The sequence below is a fragment of the Pongo pygmaeus genome, chromosome 13 (assembly GCF_028885625.2).
Source record: "Pongo pygmaeus isolate AG05252 chromosome 13, NHGRI_mPonPyg2-v2.0_pri, whole genome shotgun sequence".
Taxonomy (NCBI): Eukaryota; Metazoa; Chordata; class Mammalia; order Primates; family Hominidae; genus Pongo; species Pongo pygmaeus.
Genome location: NC_072386.2, coordinates 5,116,022 through 5,133,394, shown reverse-complemented (window position 1 = coordinate 5,133,394; position 17,373 = coordinate 5,116,022).

The following is a 17,373-nucleotide window of genomic DNA, read 5'->3' as shown; positions in this document are numbered from 1 at the left end:
GATTTGCGTATATTGAACCAGACTTGCATCCCAGGGATGAAGCCCACTTGATCATGGTGGATAAGCTGTCTGATGTGCTGCTGGATTCGGTTTGCCAGTAATTTATTGAGGATTTTTGCATCAATATTCATCAAGGATATTGGTCTAAAATTCTCTTTTTTGATTGTGTCTCTGCCCAGCTTTGGTATCAGCATGATGCTGGCCTCATAAAATGAGTTAGAAATTAATCCCTCTTTTTCTATTGATTGGAATAGTTTCTGAAGTAATGGTTCCAGTTCCTCCTTGGACCTCTGGTAGAAATCGGCTGTGAACCCATCTGATCCTGGACTCTTTTTGGTTGGTAAGCTATTGATTATTGCCACAATTTCAGCTCCTGTTATTAGTCTATTCAGAGATTCAACTTCTTCCTGGTTTAGTCATGGGAGAGTGTATGTGTCGAGGAATTTATCCCTTTCTTTTTTTTTTAATTTTTTTTCTTTTTATCATTATTATTATTATTATTATTATTATTATTATTATTATACTTTACGCTCTATGGTACATGTGCGCAACGTGCAGGTAAGCTACATGTGTATACATGTACCATGCTGGTGCGCTGCACCCACCAACTCGTCATCTAGCATTAGGTATATCTCCCAATGCTGTCCCTCGCCCCTCCCCCCACCCCACAACAGTCCCCGAAGTGTGATGTTCCCCTTCTTGTGTCCACGTGTTCTCATTGTTCAATTCCCACCTATGAGTGAGAAGATGTGGTGTTTGGTTTTTTGTTCTTGCGATAGTTTACTGAGAACGATGATTTCCAATTTCATCCATGTCCCTACAAAGGATATGAACTCATCATTTTTTATGGCTGCCTAGTATTCCATGGTGTATATGTGCCACATTTTCTTAATCCAGTCTATCATTGTTGGACATTTGGGTTGGTTCCAAGTCTTTTCTATTGTGTATAATGCCGCAATAAACATACGTGTGCATGTGTCTTTATAGCAGCATGATTTATAGTCCTTTGGGTATATACCCAGTAATGGGATGGCTGGGTCAAATGGAATTTCTAGTTCTAGATCCCTGAGGAATCGCCACAGTGACTTCCACAAGGGTTGAACTAGTTTACAGTCCCACCAACAGTGTAAAAGTGTTCCTATTTCTCCACATCCTCTCCAGCACCTGTTGTTTCCTGACTTTTTAATGATTGCCATTCTAACTGGTGTGAGATGGTATCTCATTGTGGTTTTGATTTGCATTTCTCTGATGGCCAGTGATGGTGAGCATTTTTTCATGTGTTTTTTGGCTGCATAAATGTCTTCTTTGGAGGAGTGTCTGTTCATGTCCTTCGCCCACTTTTTGATGGGGTTGTTTGGTGTTTTCTTGTAAATTTGTTGGAGTTCATTGTAGATTCTGGATATTAGCCCTTTGTCAGATGAGTAGGTTGCGAAAATTTTCTCCCATTGTGTAGGTTGCCTGTTCACTCTGATGGTAGTTTCCTTTGCTGTGCAGAAGCTCTTTAGTTTAATTAGATCCCATTTGTCAATTTTGGCTTTTGTGGCCATTGCTTTTGGTGTTTTAGACATGAAGTCCTTGCTTATGCCTATGTCCTGAATGGTATTGCCTAGGTGTTCTTCTAGGGTGTTTATGGTTTTAGGTCTAACGTTTAAGTCTTTAATCCATCTTGAGTTGATTTTTGTATAAGGTGTAAGGAAGGGATCCAGTTTCAGCTTTCTACATGTGGCTAGCCAGTTTTCCCAGCACCATTTATTAAATAGGGAATCCTTTCTCCATTTCTTGTTTTGGTCAAGTTTGTCAAAGATCAGATTGTTGTAGATATGTGGCATTATTTCTGACGGCTCTGTTCTGTTCCATTGATCTATATCTCTGTTTGGTACCAGTACCATGCTGTTTTGGTTACTGTAGCCTTGTAGTATAGTTTGAAGTCAGGTAGCGTGATGCCTCCAGCTTTGTTCTTTTGGCTTAGGATTGACTTGGTGATGCGGGCTCTTTTTTGGTTCCATATGAACTTTAAAGTAGTTTTTTCCAATTCTGTGAAGAAAGTCATTGGTAACTTGATGGGGATGGCATTGAATCTGTAAATTACCTTGGGAAGGATGGCCATTTTCATGATATTGATTCTTCCTACCCATGAGCATGGAATGTTCTTCCATTTGTTTGTATCCTCTTTTATTTCCTTGAGCAGTGCTTTGTAGTTTTCTCCTTGAAGAGGTCCTTCACATCCCTTGGAAGTTGGATTCCTAGGTATTTTATTCTCTTTGAAGCAATTGTGAATGGGAGTTCACTCATGATTTGGCTCTCTGTTTGTCTGTTATTGATGTATAAGAATGCTTGTGATTTTTGTCCATTGATTTTGTATCCTGAGACTTTGCTGAAGTTGCTTATCAGCTTAAGGAGATTTTGGGCTGAGACAATGGGGTTTTCTAGATATACTATCACGTCATCTGCAAACAGGGACAATTTGACTTCTTTTTTTCCTAATTGAATACCCTTGATTTCCTTCTCTTGCCTAATTGCCCTGGCCAGAACTTCCAACACTATGTTGAATACAAGTGGTGAGAGAGGGCATCCCTGTCTTGTGCCAGTTTTCAAAGTGAATGCTTCCAGTTTTTGCCCATTCAGTATGATATTGGCTGTGGGTTTGTCATAAATAGCTCTTATTATTTTGAGATACGACCCATCAATACCCAATTTATTGAGAGTTTTTAGCATGAAGGGTTGTTGAATTTTGTCAAAGGCCGTTTCTTCACGTATTGAGATAATCATGTGGTTTTTGACTTTGGTTCTGTTTATATGCTGGATTACATTTATTGATTTGCGTATATTGAACCAGACTTGCATCCCAGGGATGAAGCCCACTTGATCATGGTGGATAAGCTGTCTGATGTGCTGCTGGATTCGGTTTGCCAGTAATTTATTGAGGATTTTTGCATCAATATTCATCAAGGATATTGGTCTAAAATTCTCTTTTTTGATTGTGTCTCTGCCCAGCTTTGGTATCAGCATGATGCTGGCCTCATAAAATGAGTTAGGAATTAATCCCTCTTTTTCTATTGATTGGAATAGTTTCTGAAGTAATGGTTCCAGTTCCTCCTTGGACCTCTGGTAGAAATCGGCTGTGAACCCATCTGATCCTGGACTCTTTTTGGTTGGTAAGCTATTGATTATTGCCACAATTTCAGCTCCTGTTATTAGTCTATTCAGAGATTCAACTTCTTCCTGGTTTAGTCATGGGAGAGTGTATGTGTCGAGGAATTTATCCCTTTCTTTTTTTTTTAATTTTTTTTCTTTTTATCATTATTATTATTATTATTATTATTATTATACTTTAGGCTCTATGGTACATGTGCGCAACGTGCAGGTAAGCTACATGTGTATACATGTACCATGCTGGTGCGCTGCACCCACCAACTCGTCATCTAGCATTAGGTATATCTCCCAATGCTGTCCCTCGCCCCTCCCCCCACCCCACAACAGTCCCCGAAGTGTGATGTTCCCCTTCTTGTGTCCACGTGTTCTCATTGTTCAATTCCCACCTATGAGTGAGAAGATGTGGTGTTTGGTTTTTTGTTCTTGCGATAGTTTACTGAGAACGATGATTTCCAATTTCATCCATGTCCCTACAAAGGATATGAACTCATCATTTTTTATGGCTGCCTAGTATTCCATGGTGTATATGTGCCACATTTTCTTAATCCAGTCTATCATTGTTGGACATTTGGGTTGGTTCCAAGTCTTTTCTATTGTGTATAATGCCGCAATAAACATACGTGTGCATGTGTCTTTATAGCAGCATGATTTATAGTCCTTTGGGTATATACCCAGTAATGGCTGGGTCAAATGGAATTTCTAGTTCTAGATCCCTGAGGAATCGCCACAGTGACTTCCACAAGGGTTGAACTAGTTTACAGTCCCACCAACAGTGTAAAAGTGTTCCTATTTTTCCACATCCTCTCCAGCACCTGTTGTTTCCTGACTTTTTAATGATTGCCATTCTAACTGGTGTGAGATGGTATCTCATTGTGGTTTTGATTTGCATTTCTCTGATGGCCAGTGATGGTGAGCATTTTTTCATGTGTTTTTTGGCTGCATAAATGTCTTCTTTGGAGGAGTGTCTGTTCATGTCCTTCGCCCATTTTCTGATGGGGTTGTTTGGTGTTTTCTTGTAAATTTGTTGGAGTTCATTGTAGATTCTGGATATTAGCCCTTTGTCAGATGAGTAGGTTGCGAAAATTTTCTCCCATTGTGTAGGTTGCCTGTTCACTCTGATGGTAGTTTCCTTTGCTGTGCAGAAGCTCTTTAGTTTAATTAGATCCCATTTGTCAATTTTGGCTTTTGTGGCCATTGCTTTTGGTGTTTTAGACATGAAGTCCTTGCCCATGCCTATGTCCTGAATGGTATTGCCTAGGTTTTCTTCTAGGGTTTTTATGGTTTTAGGTCTAACGTTTAAGTCTTTAATCCATCTTGAGTTGATTTTTGTATAAGGTGTAAGGAAGGGATCCAGTTTCAGCTTTCTACATGTGGCTAGCCAGTTTTCCCAGCACCATTTATTAAATAGGGAATCCTTTCTCCATTTCTTGTTTTTGTCAAGTTTGTCAAAGATCAGATTGTTGTAGATATGTGGCATTATTTCTGAGGGCTCTGTTCTGTTCTATTGATCTATATCTCTGTTTGGTACCAGTACCATGCTGTTTTGGTTACTGTAGCCTTGTAGTATAGTTTGAAGTCAGGTAGCGTGATGCCTCCAGCTTTGTTCTTTTGGCTTAGGATTGACTTGGTGATGCGGGCTCTTTTTTGGTTCCATATGAACTTTAAAGTAGTTTTTTCCAATTCTGTGAAGAAAGTCATTGGTAACTTGATGGGGATGGCATTGAATCTGTAAATTACCTTGGGAAGGATGGCCATTTTCATGATATTGATTCTTCCTACCCATGAGCATGGAATGTTCTTCCATTTGTTTGTATCCTCTTTTATTTCCTTGAGCAGGGGTTTGTAGTTTTCTCCTTGAAGAGGTCCTTCACATCCCTTGGAAGTTGGATTCCTAGGTATTTTATTCTCTTTGAAGCAATTGTGAATGGGAGTTCACTCATGATTTGGCTCTCTGTTTGTCTGTTATTGATGTATAAGAATGCTTGTGATTTTTGTCCATTGATTTTGTATCCTGAGACTTTGCTGAAGTTGCTTATCATCTTAAGGAGATTTTGGGCTGAGACAATGGGGTTTTCTAGATATACTATCACGTCATCTGCAAACAGGGACAATTTGACTTCTTTTTTTCCTAATTGAATACCCTTGATTTCCTTCTCTTGCCTAATTGCCCTGGCCAGAACTTCCAACACTATGTTGAATAGAAGTGGTGAGAGAGGGCATCCCTGTCTTGTGCCAGTTTTCAAAGTGAATGCTTCCAGTTTTTGCCCATTCAGTATGATATTGGCTGTGGGTTTGTCATAAATAGCTCTTATTATTTTGAGATACGACATATCAATACCCAATTTATTGAGAGTTTTTAGCATGAAGGGTTGTTGAATTTTGTCAAAGGCCGTTTCTTCACGTATTGAGATAATCATGTGGTTTTTGACTTTGGTTCTGTTTATATGCTGGATTACATTTATTGATTTGCGTATATTGAACCAGACTTGCATCCCAGGGATGAAGCCCACTTGATCATGGTGGATAAGCTGTCTGATGTGCTGCTGGATTCGGTTTGCCAGTAATTTATTGACGATTTTTGCATCAATATTCATCAAGGATATTGGTCTAAAATTCTCTTTTTTGATTGTGTCTCTGCCCAGCTTTGGTATCAACATGATGCTGGCCTCATAAAATGAGTTAGGAAGGAATCCCTCTTTTTTATTGATTGGAATAGTTTCTGAAGTAATGGTTCCAGTTCCTCCTTGGACCTCTGGTAGAATTCGGCTGTGAACCCATCTGATCCTGGACTCTTTTTGGTTGGTAAGCTATTGATTATTGCCACAATTTCAGCTCCTGTTATTAGTCTATTCAGAGATTCAACTTCTTCCTGGTTTAGTCATGGGAGAGTGTATGTGTCGAGGAATTTATCCCTTTCTTTTTTTTTTAATTTTTTTTCTTTTTATCATTATTATTATTATTATTATTATTATTATTATTATTATTATTATACTTTAGGCTCTATGGTACATGTGCGCAACGTGCAGGTAAGCTACATGTGTATACATGTGCCATGCTGGTGCACTGCACCCACCAACTCGTCATCTAGCATTAGGTATATCTCCCAATGCTGTCCCTCGCCCCTCCCCCCACCCCACAACAGTCCCCGAAGTGTGATGTTCCCCTTCTTGTGTCCACGTGTTCTCATTGTTCAATTCCCACCTATGAGTGAGAATATGTGGTGTTTGGTTTTTTGTTCTTGCGATAGTTTACTGAGAACGATGATTTCCAATTTCATCCATGTCCCTACAAAGGATATGAACTCATCATTTTTTATGGCTGCCTAGTATTCCATGGTGTATATGTGCCACATTTTCTTAATCCAGTCTATCATTGTTGGACATTTGGGTTGGTTCCAAGTCTTTGCTATTGTGTATAATGCCGCAATAAACATAGGTGTGCATGTGTCTTTATAGCAGCATGATTTATAGTCCTTTGGGTATATACCCAGTAATGGGATGGCTGGGTCAAATGGAATTTCTAGTTCTAGATCCCTGAGGAATCGCCACAGTGACTTCCACAAGGGTTGAACTAGTTTACAGTCCCACCAACAGTGTAAAAGTGTTCCTATTTCTCCACATCCTCTCCAGCACCTGTTGTTTCCTGACTTTTTAATGATTGCCATTCTAACTGGTGTGAGATGGTATCTCATTGTGGTTTTGATTTGCATTTCTCTGATGGCCAGTGATGGTGAGCATTTTTTCATGTGTTTTTTGGCTGCATAAATGTCTTCTTTGGAGGAGTGTCTGTTCATGTCCTTCGCCCACTTTTTGATGGGGTTGTTTGGTGTTTTCTTGTAAATTTGTTGGAGTTCATTGTAGATTCTGGATATTAGCCCTTTGTCAGATGAGTAGGTTGCGAAAATTTTCTCCCATTGTGTAGGTTGCCTGTTCACTCTGATGGTAGTTTCCTTTGCTGTGCAGAAGCTCTTTAGTTTAATTAGATCCCATTTGTCAATTTTGGCTTTTGTGGCCATTGCTTTTGGTGTTTTAGACATGAAGTCCTTGCCCATGCCTCTGTCCTGAATGGTATTGCCTAGGTTTTCTTCTAGGGTTTTTATGGTTTTAGGTCTAACGTTTAAGTCTTTAATCCATCTTGAGTTGATTTTTGTATAAGGTGTAAGGAAGGGATCCAGTTTCAGCTTTCTACATGTGGCTAGCCAGTTTTCCCAGCACCATTTATTAAATAGGGAATCCTTTCTCCATTTCTTGTTTTTGTCAAGTTTGTCAAAGATCAGATTGTTGTAGATATGTGGCATTATTTCTGACGGCTCTGTTCTGTTCCATTGATCTATATCTCTGTTTGGTACCAGTACCATGCTGTTTTGGTTACTGTAGCCTTGTAGTATAGTTTGAAGTCAGGTAGCGTGATGCCTCCAGCTTTGTTCTTTTGGCTTAGGATTGACTTGGTGATGCGGGCTCTTTTTTGGTTCCATATGAACTTTAAAGTAGTTTTTTCCAATTCTGTGAAGAAAGTCATTGGTAACTTGATGGGGATGGCATTGAATCTGTAAATTACCTTGGGAAGGATGGCCATTTTCATGATATTGATTCTTCCTACCCATGAGCATGGAATGTTCTTCCATTTGTTTGTATCCTCTTTTATTTCCTTGAGCAGTGGTTTGTAGTATTCTCCTTGAAGAGGTCCTTCACATCCCTTGGAAGTTGGATTCCTAGGTATTTTATTCTCTTTGAAGCAATTGTGAATGGGAGTTCACTCATGATTTGGCTCTCTGTTTGTCTGTTATTGATGTATAAGAATGCTTGTGATTTATGTCCATTGATTTTGTATCCTGAGACTTTGCTGAAGTTGCTTATCAGCTTAAGGAGATTTTGGGCTGAGACAATGGGGTTTTCTAGATATACTATCACGTTATCTGCAAACAGGGACAATTTGACTTCTTTTTTTCCTAATTGAATACCCTTGATTTCCTTCTCTTGCCTAATTGCCCTGGCCAGAACTTCCAACACTATGTTGAATAGAAGTGGTGAGAGAGGGCATCCCTGTCTTGTGCCAGTTTTCAAAGTGAATGCTTCCAGTTTTTGCCCATTCAGTATGATATTGGCTGTGGGTTTGTCATAAATAGCTCTTATTATTTTGAGATACGACCCATCAATACCCAATTTATTGAGAGTTTTTAGCATGAAGGGTTGTTGAATTTTGTCAAAGGCCGTTTCTTCACGTATTGAGATAATCATGTGGTTTTTGACTTTGGTTCTGTTTATATGCTGGATTACATTTATTGATTTGCGTATATTGAACCAGACTTGCATCCCAGGGATGAAGACCACTTGATCATGGTGGATAAGCTGTCTGATGTGCTGCTGGATTCGGTTTGCCAGTCATTTATTGAGGATTTTTGCATCAATATTCATCAAGGATATTGGTCTAAAATCCTCTTTTTTGATTGTGTCTCTGCCCAGCTTTGGTAGCAGCATGATGCTGGCCTCATAAAATGAGTTAGGAAGGATACCCTCTTTTTCTATTGATTGGAATAGTTTCTGAAGTAATGGTTCCAGTTCCTCCTTGGACCTCTGGTAGAATTCGGCTGTGAACCCATCTGATCCTTTACTCTTTTTGGTTGGTAAGCTATTGATTATTGCCACAATTTCAGCTCCTGTTATTAGTCTATTCAGAGATTCAACTTCTTCCTGGTTTAGTCATGGGAGAGTGTATGTGTCGAGGAATTTATCCCTTTCTTTTTTTTTTAATTTTTTTTCTTTTTATCATTATTATTATTATTATTATTATTATACTTTAGGCTCTATGGTACATGTGCGCAACGTGCAGGTAAGCTACATGTGTATACATGTGCCATGCTGGTGCGCTGCACCCACCAACTCGTCATCTAGCATTAGGTATATCTCCCAATGCTGTCCCTCGCCCCTCCCCCCACCCCACAACAGTCCCCGAAGTGTGATGTTCCCCTTCTTGTGTCCACGTGTTCTCATTGTTCAATTCCCACCTATGAGTGAGAAGATGTGGTGTTTGGTTTTTTGTTCTTGCGATAGTTTACTGAGAACGATGATTTCCAATTTCATCCATGTCCCTACAAAGGATATGAACTCATCATTTTTTATGGCTGCCTAGTATTCCATGGTGTATATGTGCCACATTTTCTTAATCCAGTCTATCATTGTTGGACATTTGGGTTGGTTCCAAGTCTTTGCTATTGTGTATAATGCCGCAATAAACATAGGTGTGCATGTGTCTTTATAGCAGCATGATTTATAGTCCTTTGGGTATATACCCAGTAATGGGATGGCTGGGTCAAATGGAATTTCTAGTTCTAGATCCCTGAGGAATCGCCACAGTGACTTCCACAAGGGTTGAACTAGTTTACAGTCCCACCAACAGTGTAAAAGTGTTCCTATTTCTCCACATCCTCTCCAGCACCTGTTGTTTCCTGACTTTTTAATGATTGCCATTCTAACTGGTGTGAGATGGTATCTCATTGTGGTTTTGATTTGCATTTCTCTGATGGCCAGTGATGGTGAGCATTTTTTCATGTGTTTTTTGGCTGCATAAATGTCTTCTTTGGAGGAGTGTCTGTTCATGTCCTTCGCCCACTTTTTGATGGGGTTGTTTGGTGTTTTCTTGTAAATTTGTTGGAGTTCATTGTAGATTCTGGATATTAGCCCTTTGTCAGATGAGTAGGTTGCGAAAATTTTCTCCCATTGTGTAGGTTGCCTGTTCACTCTGATGGTAGTTTCCTTTGCTGTGCAGAAGCTCTTTAGTTTAATTAGATCCCATTTGTCAATTTTGGCTTTTGTGGCCATTGCTTTTGGTGTTTTAGACATGAAGTCCTTGCCCATGCCTCTGTCCTGAATGGTATTGCCTAGGTTTTCTTCTAGGGTTTTTATGGTTTTAGGTCTAACGTTTAAGTCTTTAATCCATCTTGAGTTGATTTTTGTATAAGGTGTAAGGAAGGGATCCAGTTTCAGCTTTCTACATGTGGCTAGCCAGTTTTCCCAGCACCATTTATTAAATAGGGAATCCTTTCTCCATTTCTTGTTTTTGTCAAGTTTGTCAAAGATCAGATTGTTGTAGATATGTGGCATTATTTCTGACGGCTCTGTTCTGTTCCATTGATCTATATCTCTGTTTGGTACCAGTACCATGCTGTTTTGGTTACTGTAGCCTTGTAGTATAGTTTGAAGTCAGGTAGCGTGATGCCTCCAGCTTTGTTCTTTTGGCTTAGGATTGACTTGGTGATGCGGGCTCTTTTTTGGTTCCATATGAACTTTAAAGTAGTTTTTTCCAATTCTGTGAAGAAAGTCATTGGTAACTTGATGGGGATGGCATTGAATCTGTAAATTACCTTGGGAAGGATGGCCATTTTCATGATATTGATTCTTCCTACCCATGAGCATGGAATGTTCTTCCATTTGTTTGTATCCTCTTTTATTTCCTTGAGCAGTGGTTTGTAGTATTCTCCTTGAAGAGGTCCTTCACATCCCTTGGAAGTTGGATTCCTAGGTATTTTATTCTCTTTGAAGCAATTGTGAATGGGAGTTCACTCATGATTTGGCTCTCTGTTTGTCTGTTATTGATGTATAAGAATGCTTGTGATTTATGTCCATTGATTTTGTATCCTGAGACTTTGCTGAAGTTGCTTATCAGCTTAAGGAGATTTTGGGCTGAGACAATGGGGTTTTCTAGATATACTATCACGTTATCTGCAAACAGGGACAATTTGACTTCTTTTTTTCCTAATTGAATACCCTTGATTTCCTTCTCTTGCCTAATTGCCCTGGCCAGAACTTCCAACACTATGTTGAATAGAAGTGGTGAGAGAGGGCATCCCTGTCTTGTGCCAGTTTTCAAAGTGAATGCTTCCAGTTTTTGCCCATTCAGTATGATATTGGCTGTGGGTTTGTCATAAATAGCTCTTATTATTTTGAGATACGACCCATCAATACCCAATTTATTGAGAGTTTTTAGCATGAAGGGTTGTTGAATTTTGTCAAAGGCCGTTTCTTCACGTATTGAGATAATCATGTGGTTTTTGACTTTGGTTCTGTTTATATGCTGGATTACATTTATTGATTTGCGTATATTGAACCAGACTTGCATCCCAGGGATGAAGCCCACTTGATCATGGTGGATAAGCTGTCTGATGTGCTGCTGGATTCGGTTTGCCAGTCATTTATTGAGGATTTTTGCATCAATATTCATCAAGGATATTGGTCTAAAATCCTCTTTTTTGATTGTGTCTCTGCCCAGCTTTGGTAGCAGCATGATGCTGGCCTCATAAAATGAGTTAGGAAGGATACCCTCTTTTTCTATTGATTGGAATAGTTTCTGAAGTAATGGTTCCAGTTCCTCCTTGGACCTCTGGTAGAATTCGGCTGTGAACCCATCTGATCCTAGACTCTTTTTGGTTGGTAAGCTATTGATTATTGCCACAATTTCAGCTCCTGTTATTAGTCTATTCAGAGATTCAACTTCTTCCTGGTTTAGTCATGGGAGAGTGTATGTGTCGAGGAATTTATCCCTTTCTTTTTTTTTTAATTTTTTTTCTTTTTATCATTATTATTATTATTATTATTATTATTATACTTTAGGCTCTATGGTACATGTGCGCAACGTGCAGGTAAGCTACATGTGTATACATGTGCCATGCTGGTGCGCTGCACCCACCAACTCGTCATCTAGCATTAGGTATATCTCCCAATGCTGTCCCTCGCCCCTCCCCCCACCCCACAACAGTCCCCGAAGTGTGATGTTCCCCTTCTTGTGTCCACGTGTTCTCATTGTTCAATTCCCACCTATGAGTGAGAATATGTGGTGTTTGGTTTTTTGTTCTTGCGATAGTTTACTGAGAACGATGATTTCCAATTTCATCCATGTCCCTACAAAGGATATGAACTCATCATTTTTTATGGCTGCCTAGTATTCCATGGTGTATATGTGCCACATTTTCTTAATCCAGTCTATCATTGTTGGACATTTGGGTTGGTTCCAAGTCTTTGCTATTGTGTATAATGCCGCAATAAACATACGTGTGCATGTGTCTTTATAGCAGCATGATTTATAGTCCTTTGGGTATATACCCAGTAATGGGATGGCTGGGTCAAATGGAATTTCTAGTTCTAGATCCCTGAGGAATCGCCACAGTGACTTCCACAAGGATTGAACTAGTTTACAGTCCCACCAACAGTGTAAAAGTGTTCCTATTTCTCCACATCCTCTCCAGCACCTGTTGTTTCCTGACTTTTTAATGATTGCCATTCTAACTGGTGTGAGATGGTATCTCATTGTGGTTTTGATTTGCATTTCTCTGATGGCCAGTGATGGTGAGCATTTTTTCTTGTGTTTTTTGGCTGCATAAATGTCTTCTTTGGAGGAGTGTCTGTTCATGTCCTTCGCCCACTTTTTGATGGGGTTGTTTGGTGTTTTCTTGTAAATTTGTTGGAGTTCATTGTAGATTCTGGATATTAGCCCTTTGTCAGATGAGTAGGTTGCGAAAATTTTCTCCCATTGTGTAGGTTGCCTGATCACTCTGATGGTAGTTTCCTTTGCTGTGCAGAAGCTCTTTAGTTTAATTAGATCCCATTTGTCAATTTTGGCTTTTGTGGCCATTGCTTTTGGTGTTTTAGACATGAAGTCCTTGCCCATGCCTATGTCCTGAATGGTATTGCCTAGGTTTTCTTCTAGGGTTTTTATGGTTTTAGGTCTAACGTTTAAGTCTTTAATCCATCTTGAGTTGATTTTTGTATAAGGTGTAAGGAAGGGATCCAGTTTCAGCTTTCTACATGTGGCTAGCCAGTTTTCCCAGCACCATTTATTAAATAGGGAATCCTTTCTCCATTTCTTGTTTTGGTCAAGTTTGTCAAAGATCAGATTGTTGTAGATATGTGGCATTATTTCTGACGGCTCTGTTCTGTTCCATTGATCTATATCTCTGTTTGGTACCAGTACCATGCTGTTTTGGTTACTGTAGCCTTGTAGTATAGTTTGAAGTCAGGTAGCGTGATGCCTCCAGCTTTGTTCTTTTGGCTTAGGATTGACTTGGTGATGCGGGCTCTTTTTTGGTTCCATATGAACTTTAAAGTAGTTTTTTCCAATTCTGTGAAGAAAGTCATTGGTAACTTGATGGGGATGGCATTGAATCTGTAAATTACCTTGGGAAGGATGGCCATTTTCATGATATTGATTCTTCCTACCCATGAGCATGGAATGTTCTTCCATTTGTTTGTATCCTCTTTTATTTCCTTGAGCAGTGGTTTGTAGTTTTCTCCTTGAAGAGGTCCTTCACATCCCTTGGAAGTTGGATTCCTAGGTATTTTATTCTCTTTGAAGCAATTGTGAATGGGAGTTCACTCATGATTTGGCTCTCTGTTTGTCTGTTATTGATGTATAAGAATGCTTGTGATTTATGTCCATTGATTTTGTATCCTGAGACTTTGCTGAAGTTGCTTATCAGCTTAAGGAGATTTTGGGCTGAGACAATGGGGTTTTCTAGATATACTATCACGTCATCTGCAAACAGGGACAATTTGACTTCTTTTTTTCCTAATTGAATACCCTTGATTTCCTTCTCTTGCCTAATTGCCCTGGCCAGAACTTCCAACACTATGTTGAATACAAGTGGTGAGAGAGGGCATCCCTGTCTTGTGCCAGTTTTCAAAGTGAATGCTTCCAGTTTTTGCCCATTCAGTATGATATTGGCTGTGGGTTTGTCATAAATAGCTCTTATTATTTTGAGATACGACCCATCAATACCCAATTTATTGAGAGTTTTTAGCATGAAGGGTTGTTGAATTTTGTCAAAGGCCGTTTCTTCACGTATTGAGATAATCATGTGGTTTTTGACTTTGGTTCTGTTTATATGCTGGATTACATTTATTGATTTGCGTATATTGAACCAGACTTGCATCCCAGGGATGAAGCCCACTTGATCATGGTGGATAAGCTGTCTGATGTGCTGCTGGATTCTGTTTGCCAGTAATTTATTGAGGATTTTTGCATCAATATTCATCAAGGATATTGGTCTAAAATCCTCTTTTTTGATTGTGTCTCTGCCCAGCTTTGGTAGCAGCATGATGCTGGCCTCATAAAATGAGTTAGGAAGGATACCCTCTTTTTCTATTGATTGGAATAGTTTCTGAAGTAATGGTTCCAGTTCCTCCTTGGACCTCTGGTAGAATTCGGCTGTGAACCCATCTGATCCTGGACTCTTTTTGGTTGGTAAGCTATTGATTATTGCCACAATTTCAGCTCCTGTTATTAGTCTATTCAGAGATTCAACTTCTTCCTGGTTTAGTCATGGGAGAGTGTATGTGTCGAGGAATTTATCCCATTCTTTTTTTTTAATTTTTTTTCTTTTTATCATTATTATTATTATTATTATTATTATTATACTTTAGGCTCTATGGTACATGTGCGCAACGTGCAGGTAAGCTACATGTGTATACATGTGCCATGCTGGTGCGCTGCACCCACCAACTCGTCATCTAGCATTAGGTATATCTCCCAATGCTGTCCCTCGCCCCTCCCCCCACCCCACCACAGTCCCCGAAGTGTGATGTTCCCCTTCTTGTGTCCACGTGTTCTCATTGTTCAATTCCCACCTATGTGTGAGAAGATGTGGTGTTTGGTTTTTTGTTCTTGCGATAGTTTACTGAGAACGATGATTTCCAATTTCATCCATGTCCCTACAAAGGATATGAACTCATCATTTTTTATGGCTGCCTAGTATTCCATGGTGTATATGTGCCACATTTTCTTAATCCAGTCTATCATTGTTGGACATTTGGGTTGGTTCCAAGTCTTTGCTATTGTGTATAATGCCGCAATAAACATACGTGTGCATGTGTCTTTATAGCAGCATGATTTATAGTCCTTTGGGTATATACCCAGTAATGGGATGGCTGGGTCAAATGGAATTTCTAGTTCTAGATCCCTGAGGAATCGCCACAGTGACTTCCACAAGGGTTGAACTAGTTTACAGTCCCACCAACAGTGTAAAAGTGTTCCTATTTCTCCACATCCTCTCCAGCACCTGTTGTTTCCTGACTTTTTAATGATTGCCATTCTAACTGGTGTGAGATGGTATCTCATTGTGGTTTTGATTTGCATTTCTCTGATGGCCAGTGATGGTGAGCATTTTTTCATGTGTTTTTTGGCTGCATAAATGTCTTCTCTGGAGGAGTGTCTGTTCATGTCCTTCGCCCACTTTTTGATGGGGTTGTTTGGTGTTTTCTTGTAAATTTGTTGGAGTTCATTGTAGATTCTGGATATTAGCCCTTTGTCAGATGAGTAGGTTGCGAAAATTTTCTCCCATTGTGTAGGTTGCCTGTTCACTCTGATGGTAGTTTCCTTTGCTGTGCAGAAGCTCTTTAGTTTAATTAGATCCCATTTGTCAATTTTGGCTTTTGTGGCCATTGCTTTTGGTGTTTTAGACATGAAGTCCTTGCCCATGCCTATGTCCTGAATGGTATTGCCTAGGTTTTCTTCTAGGGTTTTTATGGTTTTAGGTCTAACGTTTAAGTCTTTAATCCATCTTGAGTTGATTTTTGTATAAGGTGTAAGGAAGGGATCCAGTTTCAGCTTTCTACATGTGGCTAGCCAGTTTTCCCAGCACCATTTATTAAATAGGGAATCCTTTCTCCATTTCTTGTTTTTGTCAAGTTTGTCAAAGATCAGATTGTTGTAGATATGTGGCATTATTTCTGACGGCTCTGTTCTGTTCCATTGATCTATATCTCTGTTTGGTACCAGTACCATGCTGTTTTGGTTACTGTAGCCTTGTAGTATAGTTTGAAGTCAGGTAGCGTGATGCCTCCAGCTTTGTTCTTTTGGCTTAGGATTGACTTGGTGATGCGGGCTCTTTTTTGGTTCCATATGAACTTTAAAGTAGTTTTTTCCAATTCTGTGAAGAAAGTCATTGGTAACTTGATGGGGATGGCATTGAATCTGTAAATTACCTTGGGAAGGATGGCCATTTTCATGATATTGATTCTTCCTACCCATGAGCATGGAATGTTCTTCCATTTGTTTGTATCCTCTTTTATTTCCTTGAGCAGTGGTTTGTAGTTTTCTCCTTGAAGAGGTCCTTCACATCCCTTGGAAGTTGGATTCCTAGGTATTTTATTCTCTTTGAAGCAATTGTGAATGGGAGTTCACTCATGATTTGGCTCTCTGTTTGTCTGTTATTGATGTATAAGAATGCTTGTGATTTATGTCCATTGATTTTGTATCCTGAGACTTTGCTGAAGTTGCTTATCAGCTTAAGGAGATTTTGGGCTGAGACAATGGGGTTTTCTAGATATACTATCACGTCATCTGCAAACAGGGACAATTTGACTTCTTTTTTTCCTAATTGAATACCCTTGATTTCCTTCTCTTGCCTAATTGCCCTGGCCAGAACTTCCAACACTATGTTGAATACAAGTGGTGAGAGAGGGCATCCCTGTCTTGTGCCAGTTTTCAAAGTGAATGCTTCCAGTTTTTGCCCATTCAGTATGATATTGGCTGTGGGTTTGTCATAAATAGCTCTTATTATTTTGAGATACGACCCATCAATACCCAATTTATTGAGAGTTTTTAGCATGAAGGGTTGTTGAATTTTGTCAAAGGCCGTTTCTTCACGTATTGAGATAATCATGTGGTTTTTGACTTTGGTTCTGTTTATATGCTGGATTACATTTATTGATTTGCGTATATTGAACCAGACTTGCATCCCAGGGATGAAGCCCACTTGATCATGGTGGATAAGCTGTCTGATGTGCTGCTGGATTCTGTTTGCCAGTAATTTATTGAGGATTTTTGCATCAATATTCATCAAGGATATTGGTCTAAAATCCTCTTTTTTGATTGTGTCTCTGCCCAGCTTTGGTATCAGCATGATGCTGGCCTCATAAAATGAGTTAGGAATTAATCCCTCTTTTTCTATTGATTGGAATAGTTTCTGAAGTAATGGTTCCAGTTCCTCCTTGGACCTCTGGTAGAATTCGGCTGTGAACCCATCTGATCCTGGACTCTTTTTGGTTGGTAAGCTATTGATTATTGCCACAATTTCAGCTCCTGTTATTAGTCTATTCAGAGATTCAACTTCTTCCTGGTTTAGTCATGGGAGAGTGTATGTGTCGAGGAAATTATCCCTTTCTTTTTTTTTTAATTTTTTTTCTTTTTATCATTATTATTATTATTATTATTATTATTATACTTTAGGCT